Raw genomic sequence first — 15,937 nt, forward strand, 5'->3', positions numbered from 1 at the left:
CCAAGCTTCTTAATATTTTAGAGCTGGTTCCAATTCAAAGCTGGATGTTGGGGCTCATCCCTTATCATGATTATTAGCTGTGATGCAAGCCGCCAATTAAAGCTTGGTGAACCACATGAGGCCTGTGAGCCACACAGTGAGTAACACTGGTCTACAGGTTTTTTAAAGTTCTTAAAAATCATTAAATTTGTACAAAAAAATGCGCAGATACCCTGAGATTTATATAATTGCAAATGATTTTACATAGAGATTGTTTATTGTTTATTGTATATAGTATTTTATTTTATTTTATTTTATTTTGTATCACTTTCACCATTACGAGGCTACTGTTGTGTGAATTTTTAATTACTCCCTAGGGGGATCAATAAAGATACCTACCTACCTACCTAATTATAAACTATATGTGTAACAGAACCAGTCAGAGCTACAGTATACGATTCTCACTGCCGGCCAACCACAACAAAGTGACACAGCCTGAACTGCAGGCAGATACCAGTATTGGTATTTTAGAATTTCAGAAATATTAACCAATACTGGTTCTTAAACAAAAACATAATGTGGAAAAAAATAGCATTTTCCATAAGGATCCTTTACATTTGTCCTGAATAAAATATTATAATTAAAAATGATTTCTGATGGACAAACTATGTACTGTAACAGCGTTTTTTTCTAAATTAGGGAAACATATATTTGACATTTCTATACTACACTAACAACACATACACCAATATCCATATATCTATAAACTAAAAACAGCTGATAATATTGGCACATCTGATGGGTCAGTAGTACTTACAGATTTTAGGTTTAACAACATGAGCTGGGAGAGTTTAGGATAAAGCAGAATATGAGAAAAATATTCAGTTATATAAAAATGAGTCACATTTTCCACTAGAGTGGCAGAATCAGTGCAGTATAGCGTAGACTGAAGGTTATCAGGTGTTCACTGAAATCAAAGCACAGTTTTAGAGTCTCGACACGTCTCAGTTTACTACAGGCTAAACGTAATGTGAGCGTCGGCATGGAGACAATTCAGTCCTTCGGGAGATAAAATAACTTAAATCCATTTTTGATCCTTTTCAATGAAGTCATGGCAGCATGTCAGCACAAACAGTCTGTATCTATACTTTCTGATCTCTGCTGAGAATCACTGACTGATGCTGGGACCTGTGGGGGGAACATTTATTTCCAGTAAAAGTGCAGCTCAGCTCTGTGCTATCAGCACAATGTGTGCGCTGTCATGTTGAATGTCTGCATCTTTCATCAGCTGTTCACAGTACTCCTTCATTGACTCTTTTTTTATTCAGGGTACCAGCGCATCCTTAAAAAGTCTTAAAATGATTTCGTTTTTGATATTCAACGTCTAAAAATGTCTTAAAACGTCTGGAACTGTAGGAGTTAAAGCATTACATTTTATCTGAGTGTAATTTTATTTGTTCAATTCATGTTATTTATCATTATTATAATTATTTTCTCATTATTTTACATAACCAACCAATCACCTTTATTATAGTAAAAAGTAACTATAATGAAACTAATCATTAGTTACAATCCTATATAAATGACTTCAAAATGAGCTCCATTTCAACCCACTACAACACTAGTATGTCTCATAATATATTATATTATACATTATATGTCTCATAATATCTAATGTATGAGTACAACAGTCACATGTGGTAATGTTTACTATTACTGAAGTGACATTAGTATTTTTACACTAGTAAAGGATCTAAATTCTTCCTCCACCACTGTTTTAATACAAGAAATGTTTCTTGTTATGACAGAGGAGACTTTACCCAGACTAAATATATAAAGTTATCCATATACAAATGATAACATAACTTAGTGTTGTGCTTATCATTATTGAATTAGAAATAACTTTGTCATTGCATAGACTATCTTTAGCCTCTTTTTCAATTTCAATAACGCTCATAACTGTGTATACAGTAGTCTAATTTGCCATATTCCTTTGCTGCAGCAATGGTTTTATGTTTTTATTTTATGAGAGAAAGGTCTTAAAAGTCATTACATTTGTACTTAAAAAATGTGCAGATACCCTGTCATTACTTTATATCTCTTTTGTACCATGCTGACTGTCTTTAACTCCCCTGCTGCTGATCAAACTGACTCTTCCATGACATCCAGCTTAACATCAGCCAACTGAACTAGATATCATGTTCTTTGTATTCTGGCAACATAATGACATCTGCTCTGTGTAGCACTATCTTTTCACCAATCTGTGCAATTTAACTGCATTTGAGTAGAATGTAAGTAGAATTGTGTGCGATGAGCCATTGCTCAATTTTCCTCAGTGTCACATTTAACTTTAAAAAAACATTATACTACAACAGCTCAGGATAGAACTGCAATTCTTACTGAGGAGTGGTTCATTGAAGTTCTGCAACAGCCTCCAGTGTTAAACTGCTGGATACCCAAGTATAAACAGTAAAACACTGGAAGTTGGTATTAAATGTTACCAGATTCTTAGTCTTACTTACTTGGATTCATCAGATGTTGTCTGGTGTTTTTTTTTTATAGTTATTTTTAGTTTTATCATTAATAACAATACAATACAAAACAATTTCCTCAGAATTAACCCTTACATATGATTCAGGCTCAATTTTGACCCATTTTTAAATTTGAGTGCTGTAAAAACCCCTATAAACATTCATTTTAGCCAGATTTTTCCTAATGTGACCCACAGTATACAAAACTGGAAATAAAATCCTTTGTTTTGTGCAGCTGATTTTTTATATATGCAAATGTGCATTAATGTATTCATCATATTCTATAAAATGTTCTTGTGGACCATACAAAGTTTAATCAAACATTTATTAGCTAATGGGGAATTAATGAATGTGAATTGGTGTAGAGATTAATTATGAGTCAGAATATGAACAGTATGTAAAGGGTTAAGGATTAAAAAAAAAAAAAAAAAAAAAAAGACAAGACAAGGAAAAGAGACAAAAATAAAAGGGAAGAAAAAAGCATTAACAAATGAGCAGAGTCTGTAGGTTGGGGGAGGTCTACCTTGTTTTTAGACCACATTATTATTCATGCTTTTCCTTGTTTTATATGTTATGATTCAGAAATACCCAATATCTAAATGTCATTATTCTGACCAGTACTGTGACTGTGATTATTTTATAGAAGTGAAAGTGAAAGTGAAATGAAGCCTATATTGGCGCTCTGTGTAATATTAAAGTTGTTTGTACCAAGCATTAATCACACATTTATCATGTTCTGTCTATGTGCAATGCTACAAACACTGAGCTGAGCCTCTTTCCAGTTTACTGCACACAAAACTAATTACACTGACTGTGGTTGTTTGGTCATTATATTGAAATCAGTTGAAATAAAATGAGGCAGTTGTAGGTTTTTATTTTTTTCAAAGCAGGCAGTAGGAGAGTTGTTAACTTTGGTGGCCGAGGACACTGGCAACTACAGTGGACATCTCTGTATTATACAAATGCATTATACGCATTATACATGTGTTTTTTGCACTAAGCACCACTGTATTTTTGTCACATATAAGACATCAATAGTTTTGTTGGGTTAATTTGATTAGATCATTTGATACTGTGAACGATAATGTGAATGCTAACGCTATCTTGCTAACGCTATCTTGCTAACGCTATCTTGCTAACGCTAGCTTGCAACTAGCAAATTGCCATTTCCGGTAAGCGCACAACAGCCGTGTTTGATTTGAGACAACGCTAACCTGTCAAAATGTCACAGCAGTTTCCTTTTGTGTTTTGATCCAATAAGTAATTTATGTTAATAAGCTACAACTGACTAAATGTGTCTGTACTAGAAAAAATGTGTACATTTGGAAATTGTGCCCAAAAACATACACTGTATTAGCACCAGTTCACTCAGACAGAAAGCTAAAGAAGAACACAGCTAAGCTTGCGGTGTCATGTTTTACTTAATATAGAGTCTGAAACCTGAAATATATCTACTTGCTCTTTATTTCATTTTTCCCTCAGGCTCAGCTCACCTACTTTCAGACATTTCAGCATTCTTACACTCACTGTTCATGACTTAAATTAAGACACAATCTTTTAAAAGCTGCAATTCAGGCTCTTAGCATTTGCTGTTTGTGCAACCATGCACACAGAAGGACTGTCTCACCAAGCACCAAATACTGTCTGACCTAAAATCTTTAATAACTCCACTTAATGTAAATATAGCCGCCTACGCCTCGGGAGCCAGGTTCTGAGCCATTCCACACAGGCACTGGGCCGAGACTGAGGCTAAAACAGCACAGTACCAACACTTTGCTTTTATTTGACAGCCTTCACAGTGTGGAGAGTCTGGACAGAAAAACCTCCATAAAACAGAAAGATGAACTATGATGAATAATGTCTGCCAGTTCTCTGACAAGGCTTTGCTCTAAATCTCACTTTTCATACCACAGCCAGAAAATCTCAGCCTGAGATTTCAGTTGTCTGTTGGACTGTTTTTCTCACCTCATAATTCAAAGGGATGTCATTTTAAGATTATCCTTGACTCATGACCATCCATAGACTTTCTCTGTCTTGACAGACCTGCAGGGTAACCAAAGCTGGATTAGCACCCCCAGGGGCCCGATGGGCACTGAGGCTCATTCCAAGAGGCTACTTATTTTGCTCGGCTTTGGCTGTCAATTTTCTGCTAGATGATCATTTTTCCCACACACCTACCCACAGTGCATTTTGGCCTGCTTACCAATCACCACTAGCCCAGCCATCAGATTGACACATAAAACAGTCAACCATGAGACTTAATTTTCTTGGAAACAACTTTTATTTTATTCTGATTGGATAACGCTGCTGTATTATAACTCATATTCTGTATTGGACATAGTAGGTTTCCAACAGCGACCATACCTAGCCAGCATGTCCATGTGGGCCCCGTAAGGATTAAATTTGAGCTGTAAATATGGGTCCCAAGTGGGTTTGTCCGCAGTTTCAATAATGGCCCCACCTGTGTTTGCCCATATGGGCTTCAAGTGTATTCTGACTGGGTTTCAGGTGGAGCCCAACTGGGTGCGTTACACAAGACCCATATGTTTGCCCAGTATAGGGTCTAAGTGGGATCAGAATGGACCTTAAATGGGGCCAATTTAGTCAGCCCACATGGGCTTCACATGCGGGGCCCATGTTTCTGAAACCATGTGGGACTTGCAAAATGTGCCCAGTTCTAGCCCATACCCACTCAGTACTCATGTAGCCCACATTGAACCCATGTTGGGCCCACATGGACATGCTCGCTGGATTATTACAACATCAAGAGAATCTGTCAAGCCTTTAGTCATGTTTCTGTGGAGGCTGACAACCCCCCCCCCCAAAAAAAAACACACAATTGTTTTTTCTCTCATCATTGAGGGCCTCTTGCTGTTCAGGGACCCCTGGGCACTTGCCCAATTGCCCGTATGGTAGATCCGGCCATGAGGGTACCCGCCCTGAGAGTAGAGGAGAAGGGGGGTGAAACATGAGAGCTTATCAACTCTGTGAAGACACGTTGCCAGTTATCTTTTTCTCATTTCTGCACAGTTTGAGAGCAGTCACTATTTTTAGTTGAAGAATATGAATGAGTACAATTTACAAGGTAATTGATCTCTGAACAAGCAACAGAACACAACCTCAGAATGAACTGTGATAGCTGCAAATGTTGTTGGACATTCAGAGACATTCCGCTTTATCTAGATTGTTGCGCCTCAAATGTGAGGACTTGATGATTTTCTTCATACATCATAGTAAAGTGAAATTTTCTTGTTTTTGGATTAAACATATCAGCTGGTATTCTGTATGAGGGGAGACTGACTGGGAATCAGTTTCCAAAATCAGCTGCTCCTGATAGATAGGGAAAAAATACATTGGGAAGGCCATTGAGTATGTGTGGAGAACCGTGTTTTCCTGACTGCTGAGTGTGTTCTCCAGAGGAATCAGTCCAGTAAACAGTAGCTGTTAGACAGCCAGAAGTTCAAGTTTATGTCAGGGACTTCTAAATCATAGCATCTGTTAGCAGCAGCCTCTCCTGCTCCACTGCTCCATTTGTGCAGACAGAGAGAACAATAGAAGCGAGGACCGGGCAACATACTGCATTAATTAGTATCATTTGAATTTTTTATTGCACAATGTGTAAAATGACTAAATTGTTGCTCAACTACCGTGTACATAAAACCTTTGAAAAAATATGATCAACCCTGAATTTTCCAGAGGGGGAAAAAATGGATTTCAATTGTGAATCAACCCCACTGCTCTGGACTCTGCTGTTTTTGGAACATTTAGCAAATTGTCATGTTCCTCAGCAAAACCTGTGAATACACACAGTATAAAAATATTTGAGACCATAAGAAGTTAAAGTGAGCCTTCAGTGTCAGAGGTTTTTCTACATATTGTCAGTGGTAGTTTACACAGTAGTTTCTATGTAGAGGTTTTTATCTCTTTTCAAATCTCTGTGTTGTCTCGTCATGCTGTTCCCTCCATTGGTTCTGTATAGCCCAACTGATACTGGACTTCTGAGACTGGTATTGATATTGATATTTAGGCCCCTTTCTGCTCAAGTTCCCCCCAGCACATGCTCACATTGCCTGTATGGTAGATCCGTCCATGATCAAGTTGTTCCTTTTGTTTCTGTATAATAAGAAGTATAGAGGGTTGGGTAGGTAGAGCACAGGCAGTCCATCATGCTTGGATAAACTTCCTGATTCAGACTGTTCTGAAAAGGTCATTATATACCGCACACATTTGTGTAACCCCAGCTGTCACCTTTCCTCCCCTGTCTCTCTTCTTCTCGCTCCGTCTCTCTCTGTGCTGGTTGTGTGCAGTGTGACAGATGAGCGAGGACAGACATACCAACATTACCAAGTCTGGTTCTCCACAGGGACCCAAGTGGCGCCGATGCCTGACTCCAGAGGTCACAGTGTCTGGGTCTGGGTCCCAGGAGAGCCTGGGTGCCTCCGTATGGAAAGGGTGGATGGGGAAAGTTATCTATTTTAATGTTGGCTGGTTATTGCTGTGTGACACAGGGCCACAGAGATCAGGATCATCTCTGTCAGTTAAGTAGTTGGGCAAAATCCACTTCAGTCTTTGCCCCAGGCTGACTGCTTCAGAGCAAAACACTTTGCCATGTGTAAAGGTGTTACTGCTGATACACAGTGTTCATACACCAACAACATGACTTGCACAGCGCCGCCACTGCTGTTTAGCTTCTTTTTTTTTTTAAATGAAAAAAAAAAAAAATCCATGTCCCATTCCTCCCTGGGTCTCTGTGCTTGTTTTAGGTAGAAACTCTCCCACTCTCTACCTGCCCAGACTAATTTTGGATGGTAAGCAGGTTACTCTGGTAGCTGCAGCCTCACCATCACACACACACACACACACACACACACACACACACACACACACACACACACACACACACACACACACACACACACACACACTCTCTCTCTCTCTCTCTCTCTCTCTCTCTCTAGACTGCACACTGAGCTGTTCCTCAAACAATTTTTCAGGCAACGACTCAAAAGTTGACTCATGTTCCTGAACAGCGCTGCACCAAACCTCCAAAGCACTATCAATATCTGAATGGATATTGGTTGTTGTTTTCGGCAGTAAAACTTTTTTTTGGGCCTGGCAAGCGTTCCCATTGGCCTACAAGATGTCCAATTACAGGAGAAACACTGTCAAGTGTAGGTCTTAGGTTCTGATATTGTACAATACCAGTATAATATTAGTAGTGCTATAAAATCCTCAGTTTTTGGTGCAGCAATACGCTAGAATTGTAAATATGAACTGATACTGAGTTGGAGAAACATATACATACACAGCCACGAAGGTCTGTAGTATTTTATTCAGATGTATTGGCTGTGTAGTCATTGAATACGTGTAGTAGTGTGCAGTAAGTTTTGACATATAATAAACACCACTGCTGAGGATCCACATCATCACAGTGATTGATGGCTAAATGCCAGTTTGGCATAATTATAAGAATTTGCTTTGAGCTGAATGGGAGATTTATTTTTCTCATTGAATGGATATAATTACATCCTGGACCAAATCTGTCCTTAAGATGTTTTATTCAATCAGTATCTTTGAAGGTCACTATTGTTTTACATGAAAAGTTCCACATTCTGAATGGAAATGACTTCTGGGCTTTGCTTTGCACCTCTCCTAAATCCTGAAGGCTTTTCCAAGGTTGAGAAAGCTGAAAAGGATCATTTTCCTCTTATGTGTGAAAGTAGGACCAAATGTGTGTCACTTGAAGAATTCTGAATCAGTTTTGGGACCGTTTCAGGGAGAGAACAAACACGGTGGTCTCAGCGGAACTTCAGCGGCCAAGCTGTCCATCCATGACCATGGGTGAACCGCTGACCTTATTCCTTCTAACGGCCTCTCTGACCTGAGGTCAGCTATAAGTCAGCCTGTCTATAGTCAGGACAGGAAGTGAGAGGAGAGGGTGATGGCTACTGAGAGGCAACACTTATATCTGAGGTCAGAAGTCACACATCTGCCGTTTATAGGTTACAACACTTTAAATCTGTTAATACACACACACACACACACACACACACACACACACACACACACACACACACACACACACACACACACACACACACTGTGGCTGTGTGAAACTAGAGTAAGACTGTGAAGCAGAAAGAGGTTTGAGGCCCATTCTTGTTGCAGTGAAAGTTGCTTGGTCAAGTTCTAGTTTACTTATCAAAAGTAGGTGCTGCATGTCTTCTCTCAGATTATTTATCCTGTGAATGAATGAAAAAATTCAAAAAAGTTGCTGATTAATTTTGTTTTGATCAACTTAATTGATTAGTTGTTGTACTGAGGTCAGGTCCAGTCAACCCAGCTTTACACACTTCATGTCAACTGACTGTGATTGAGCGCATTCTGTGAGTGCTGCTGTAATACAGTAGCATGCTTCTGTGTAAGTGCTCCTAGTGTGTGTGTGTGTGTGTGTGTGTGTGTGTGTGTGTGTGTGTGTGTATGTATTACATTCCAGTAAATGGTTCTCTGTTTAACAAGGCCAGAAGTGGCTAAAGGGTCCCATAGAGCCACTATTGTTCCTTAATGATCAGACACACACGCAGAGACCCACACAGATAATAGATGTGTTTCTCTGTGTCCTGATGAAGTCAGCGACAGTGTGCATGAAGTCATCCCACACTAAGGCGCCACACACCCCCCTGAGAGTGGATGGGAAGCTAATAGCAGGTCCAGGGCGCAGTAGCCAGTCTGTAGATTTTTATCTCCGCCACCTCCCCCTCCCCCCATCAGCTGCCTGAGTACAAGGCCTTCTCCACTTTTATCTAGGTACCTAGACAGTGCCATATGTGTGGACATGATCCCTCATTTTTTACAGTAATTGTCTTTTTCCTTGCATGTGGTCAGTCAATTATTGGCTAACTTTCATAAAATGGCAGGGGGTACACAGTGTAATCTTAACCCGGCAGAGCTCATTAGCTGCTCTACTGCTTGTTTTTTGTTAGTAGATCAGAACATCATGGGGATGCATTTTGTTTTAGGCTGACCATACTGGCTACTTCTTTTTATTTACTTACTACTTTTCATACATAAATACATCTGATATTTGTATGTGTGTATATTTATATATTAAACATGAATTAAAAAAGAAAGATCAAATGCTAACTTTAAAAAAAAATATTGTCACATATTTCTTGACTCATTCGTTCATTCGACCTCGACAACTGCTCATGTCGAGAGCACACTTAAAACAGAATAAATACACGTAAGAATAACAGGCAACAAGAAAACAAACAAACATTAATTGGACACAGTGAAAAACTATTACATTCATGGTCACAGTAGTTTATAGTTATAGTCTTAAGTAGGTATAAATGTGTTGAGTTTGAATGTGTTTTGTAAAAGAATCCAAGTGTGATTGAAGTGATGTATGGTGGCATGTTGTTATTAAGTATTAATTAATTAAGTATTAATGTATAATAAACAATGTCTGTCAAGTCGTATTGTTAGAGATACCATCCAACCTTTTAGTATAAGTGAGTGATAAAATGAATATGAATCCCGAGTGGTATTATACAAATCACTGTTCCTAGTATCTCTGGATTTAGAGAAGAGCATATATTTAGCCTTGTTAGCATTAAGTACTGAGTGCATCTTGTTAATTATTGAATGCTTGTAGGATTTCAGTGGCTGAGCATGCAGTATAAGCAAAGCAGTATAGAACTGTATCATCTGCGTAAAGACGGCCGTTGCAATTTGTCATAGAGGATGTCATCTTGTTGATAAAAACTGTGAATAAAACAGGACCCAGTATTGAACCTTGTGGAACCCCCTTTGTCGGAGGTCAAATCTCAAATTGTTGTCTATGACACAGGTAGTCATGAAACCATTTAGAAGACTTAAAGTAAAACCCAGTATCATGTAGACTCTATAGTGGTGTGTTACGTGTATATGAGTGTGTTAAATGCTTTAGTTAAGTCTTTTTATTTCAGCAGATATGATATCGTTTGTAACTGAGGTAATGGCAGTCACAGTACTATGTTGGGATCTAAAACCTGGTTGGCATAGATTTAACATAGAATTACTTGAGATGAATGATTTTTAGTAAAACAGGATAGTTTGGAATTGTCCGTTAGTTTTTCATCACTATTAGACAACATATAGGCCAATAGGGATATATCTGGGATAGGCCAGTATCGGCTGGTAATATTGGCTGATTGATATATTGGTCAGGCTTTATTAAAAATCAGTTAGTTACAGTGTAATGCTGATAATAGAATATAGATAGATTAAGAGTTCAGAATGAAGAATCCTTAACATACCTAAGAAACATAGGTGTTGTTCTGAGATGTTGTTGAGGCTGTTTCTTTTATACCTGTACAGATCATGAAAGCCTTTTTATTTTTTTTTATTAACTTTTCTGCTTTGAACTTATCTTCTGGCAAGAAGTTAGATCAAACAATGAGCTTGTTTGATGCACAAGGCTGTAGTGCTGCATGAGTCAACTTCTCTTTAAGCCTATGTGACCTGCAGATACCCATGAGCCCCTTCTTTATGTAGATCCACAGGGACAGTATATGCGTCTTCAAAGGACTATAATTCCAGCCTTAGAAATTGAGAGATTTGAGTTTACCAGGTGCTTTCTTTTTCTGTTTTCTTCAAAGTTTAGTTTGCAGGAAAATGTTTACCAAAATTCTTTGAAAAAGTCTTGATGCTAGATGTGAGGGGACCAAGTAATACCAGTGTTTGTTTGGAGAGGTGTTCAAGGCATATTGTAAGGATTTCTGTCTTGCCAACGTTTAACAGTAAGGGCATCGTTACGCCTTCATAGGCATAAGCTTTCCCACCTAATTCAGCATTTGCCAAGGTAAGAGAGAAGGTAAGGTTTGAACTTCTCTCTCAAATTCTCTTTTGCATTCTTCACACAACTACTTCTGTTATGTTTTGTGTGAACAATACTATGAACGGCTTCAAGGAGAGATTAGAGGTATCTTTCCCATTTGTACCATTAATTGTGTCATACTCTGTATGATGGCGTGTTGAGATGTGTTTTGATGACACTTTTGTACAAACTAATTTTGGGAAACCCAGCCTTTCCAATGTTATATCATCATGTGAGAACGTTTGTACCTTGAGGCATTCTTCACATAATCACTGACACTGTTGAAATAAACTCATCAACTGAAAGAAAATATTTTATCTGATAAATAAGCAATCTACCACAGTGTCAAAAATACCAAACCTAGTGTTTGGAATGTATCAATCAGAATGACATGGTTGATCATGTTAAAGGCCAGACTAAGGTCAAGCAGCACTGCGGTATTCTGTAGCACTCTCTCACTTCAGCACCCATCAATAACACACCTGCCCAAAGCTGGCTTAGTGCCATGTAACCAAAACCAAACCGAGACAGGAGAGACTGAACAAAAATCAAACCTCATATATGAAACAACTTCCGTCAGTATATGCACGAAAGGTTCACATCTCAATAGGAGTGATGCTTGCCCTCATCAGATAAATCTTACTGACAAAGAAAGATATAAACTTCTCAGAAATGGCAGAAAAATGCACTTGACACAACAAGGTCAATAAAGTCCAGAAGACAAAGTGATTGATGGAACACATCAGTATGCCACTTAGCTATCTGTCATTGTCGTATCAGCCACAATCGTACCAATAACTTCCCCATAATGCAACAGTTTTAAGGTATAACACTGTATATGTATAGAAAAAAAAAACATTTAAAAAAGAGTGGGAAAGTGTGGAGCGGCTAGATTGAAAGGAGAAGTCATTGTCACACCTGTACTGTATCACATTGTAGTAGCCTAAAGCTGAAGGAAGCAGGAATAGCTGATGGTACTGCAGCTCCCCTTCTCCTGGTGGCTTTAATACCATAATAATATTATCCTGTAGTATTATATCTGTAAACCAACAGCAGCGGTTTAAAAGTGTGGTATTGTCACGACTGACACCACACTAGCTCTGATCCTACAGCCATGCTGTGTAATACTAGTTACTTGGACAAGTCTCTCTAGGATTAAGTGCTTATGATCTATATTAGTGTTGAAGAACTGTGAAGAATGTTAAATAATTTTAAAATGACCAGACCACCACTTACTTCTACCTCTAAAATAATTCTTCTGTCGGCTACTTTCACCTTATTTTACTTTCAAGTTTTCTTTACCATCGACAGAGGAACTCATGAGACAATGCTTCACACTTATTTATTGCAGAATGTTGTTCATTAATAGGCTTCCTCGATGGTGAACTCATACAAATTAAGACAAAAGAAAAGCAAATATTGCAGCTCCATCCATGTCGTCTGGCTCACCTGTATTATCAGATCGGATTCAAAATATTCCCAAACAGGGGTTAACATTTTTTTTTTTTTACAAGTCTTATACATTGCCTATAAAACCTTTTCTCAGAGTTGCTTGGAGTGTTCTTTTGTCTTCATGGTGTAATTGGAGCCAGGAATACTGATTAACCAGTGACTGGACCTTCCAGACACAGGTGTCTTTATACTACAATCACTTGACATTCACTGTACTCAGGTGATCTCCATTTCACTAGTTATGAGACTACTAGTACCAATTGGCTGGACCTCTGTTGAGTTAGGTCAGTCATTTTAGATTTATAAAAGCAATAAAAGGGGAAAACATCCAAGGGGGTGAATACTTTTTATAGGGACTGTGTATCCACTGATATCGCCTCAGGTTGTCTGTATGATGACTATGGCTGGGTATCATTAAAAAAAATGATGATACCAGTATCAATCCAAGTAACCTTAAACTGATACTGATACCATCTGAGTACTTCATTTGATACCCATCATGTGAATCGAAGCCACCACTATTCCACATCTAAATAATTTGATATTTACACAAAAACATTTAACTAATAACTCAAATTCACCACGACTTCACCACCACAGACGGGTTGTAGCTGCTGTGGCAGTGGACCAATCACATGTCGCATTAAATCAAAAAACGCTCGTGTTGATTGGCTGTGAGCAAGTCCATACAAATAGTCATATTTTCTAGCTCTGGGTGTAAAAAGGATCAGTTGCAGGTATCGTTTGACGTGAGACGTTTCCATACTACTTGGTATCAATTTATTTCGGTCGATACCTTAAAGGTATTGAGTACCGATACCCAACCCTAATGATGACTGACTGACCTCTGGTAGAGGAATATAATATCACATTAATAGAATGTCTCTGTGTCAGATTAATAGAAAAAAGAGTACATGCTTTTTACGGTATCGAAAATCATATTGCTGGGAATTCTAAATATCACTGCATATATGTCAATACAGTGATACTGCCCAAGCCTAGTAGAAACCCTCTTGTTATCTGGTCCTGACACATCATATGAATATTTAATTCACTTGAGCAAATGCTCCATGTCCCAAGCAGTGTCTCAGCTGATACGTATGAAACCTCCTATGAAACAGAAAGGATCCTGGTTTGTTTTTCTGAGCACAAATCAAAGAAAACAATAAAGTAAATCTCACTGTGGTCTCCTGGCAGTAAGTTTGTGTTGTCGCTGAAGCTAAAGGATACAAAGAGTTTTAAGAGAAGTGCATCAGAGGTCCAGAGGGCTGCAGCCACAGAACAAACCCATAAGTAAATAAAGATAGAGATTAAATCTGAAGCAAGACTTTTAAAAAATACACACACTGGCAGATCTCACAAAGGCTCACTGAGCACTTTGACATTTAGATTCTTGAAACAGGCACATGAGTCCCAGCTAGTTTTTACAGATGGAGAATTTTTGTATCCCCACAAAGACAGAAACCATCAGCATGGGTCAGACTCACTGTTAAACTCACTTTGTCTGAATGCAGAAGAATTTCTTTTGTCATCTTTTTTTAAAAGGTCATTTTTCTTTTCTGTTCTTCTAAAAGGCCACTAAACACTATGCTGCTTGACATGCCTTTTTACTATTCCTTAATACACACATGCATCCCTACACACACTCCACAGCACATGCAGAAGGTCAGTATGGCTCAGACGAACAGAAGCAAGCATCTTGCTGACCATCTGCGCATGAGAGATGGAGGGATGGAGAGATGGAGGGATGAGGACCTCTGGCTGCTCAGCTATTTCATGCATGGCTGCTAGACAAAGGAGAGCAGGACAGCTGGTCCACCATCTACCTATACAGTATACTACTGCTTCCACTCTCTTTAAGAGAGCCATGCACTACTTATACCAGTGTCCATACAGGAGATGATAGCATGACAAATAATTCATTTTAACCCTTTACATACTGTTCATATTCTGACTCATACTGACATTCATAAATCATAATATATACTACATGTTTGATTAATCACTATGTTTGATTAATTAATTAACTTCTGTACATACCAGGAAAAGAATTATAAAACATCATTTTGTCATTAATTAACTTATAAAACAGCACGAATGAAGTAGAAATGTGTATCAGCTGAACACACATTTTAAAACCTTTATTTCATTTCCATTTTCATATACTGTGGGTCACATTAGGAAAAGTCTGGCTAAAGGAAATGTGTATGTGTTATTTTTAAAGCTTTCAAATTCAAATTTGACCCTGAACAGTATGTAAGGGTAAAATGAAATGAAAGTTAATGTGCCCGTATCATCTTTAGTCTGAAAATGACTACATTTACACAAACCTTGTGTAAACCAATGTTGACCTTTCCATTCTCTGTGATCATTTAATTGAAGCTCAGCACAAAGGGACAACAGGGGAAAGAGAAGATGGTAAAAACAAAGCTCTCCTCCAAATCCTCAGTAGATCAGTCTGACTGCAGGCTGTTCTGTAATGTGGAGTCTGGGCCAGGCACCAACTGCCATGTGGCCAATATCACACAGCTACGTTCATACAGGGGAGTATTCTAATGAATGAGCTCTGCAGAGTGAACTGATAACCATGATTATCTTCTGACTACAGTGAATGGACTGCAGGTGTATGGGAGTAAGGTAATGGCTGTTAGAGCATTGTTAATGTGATACCTTTATCACCTTTCAGTAATGTTGGTGGAGTGTGAGGAGACACTGATTTTGGATGATGTGTTTTTCCACATTCTGTCTCCCATTTCAAATGATAATTTAAACTTTATCCTCCAGTGCTGTGCCCAACTCTATATTCACAGAGTATGCACTTCAGCCTTGGCCACAGTTGTTATGGTGATGAAGACAGTCAGAGGATCAAGCCTGAACAGTAATGAATTCAGAATGCTTCGTTGAGGCATTTTGGAGCAAAACACAGTCACTGAATTCATCCACAATTGACCCAAACTTTAAAAAAAGGACTAATTTAAGCAGCAGATTGTGTTTTCAGTCATAATCTTAAACTTCCGCCAGCCGTTAGCTGTGCACATGACACAATTCAAGCTCAGTGATTGGATGTGTTTTTATAGAAATGCACCTTGGGAATGGTTTTTAACTTCTAAATCAA

Source organism: Scomber scombrus, chromosome 3 (genome assembly GCF_963691925.1).
Source record: "Scomber scombrus chromosome 3, fScoSco1.1, whole genome shotgun sequence".
Classification (NCBI taxonomy): Eukaryota; Metazoa; Chordata; class Actinopteri; order Scombriformes; family Scombridae; genus Scomber; species Scomber scombrus.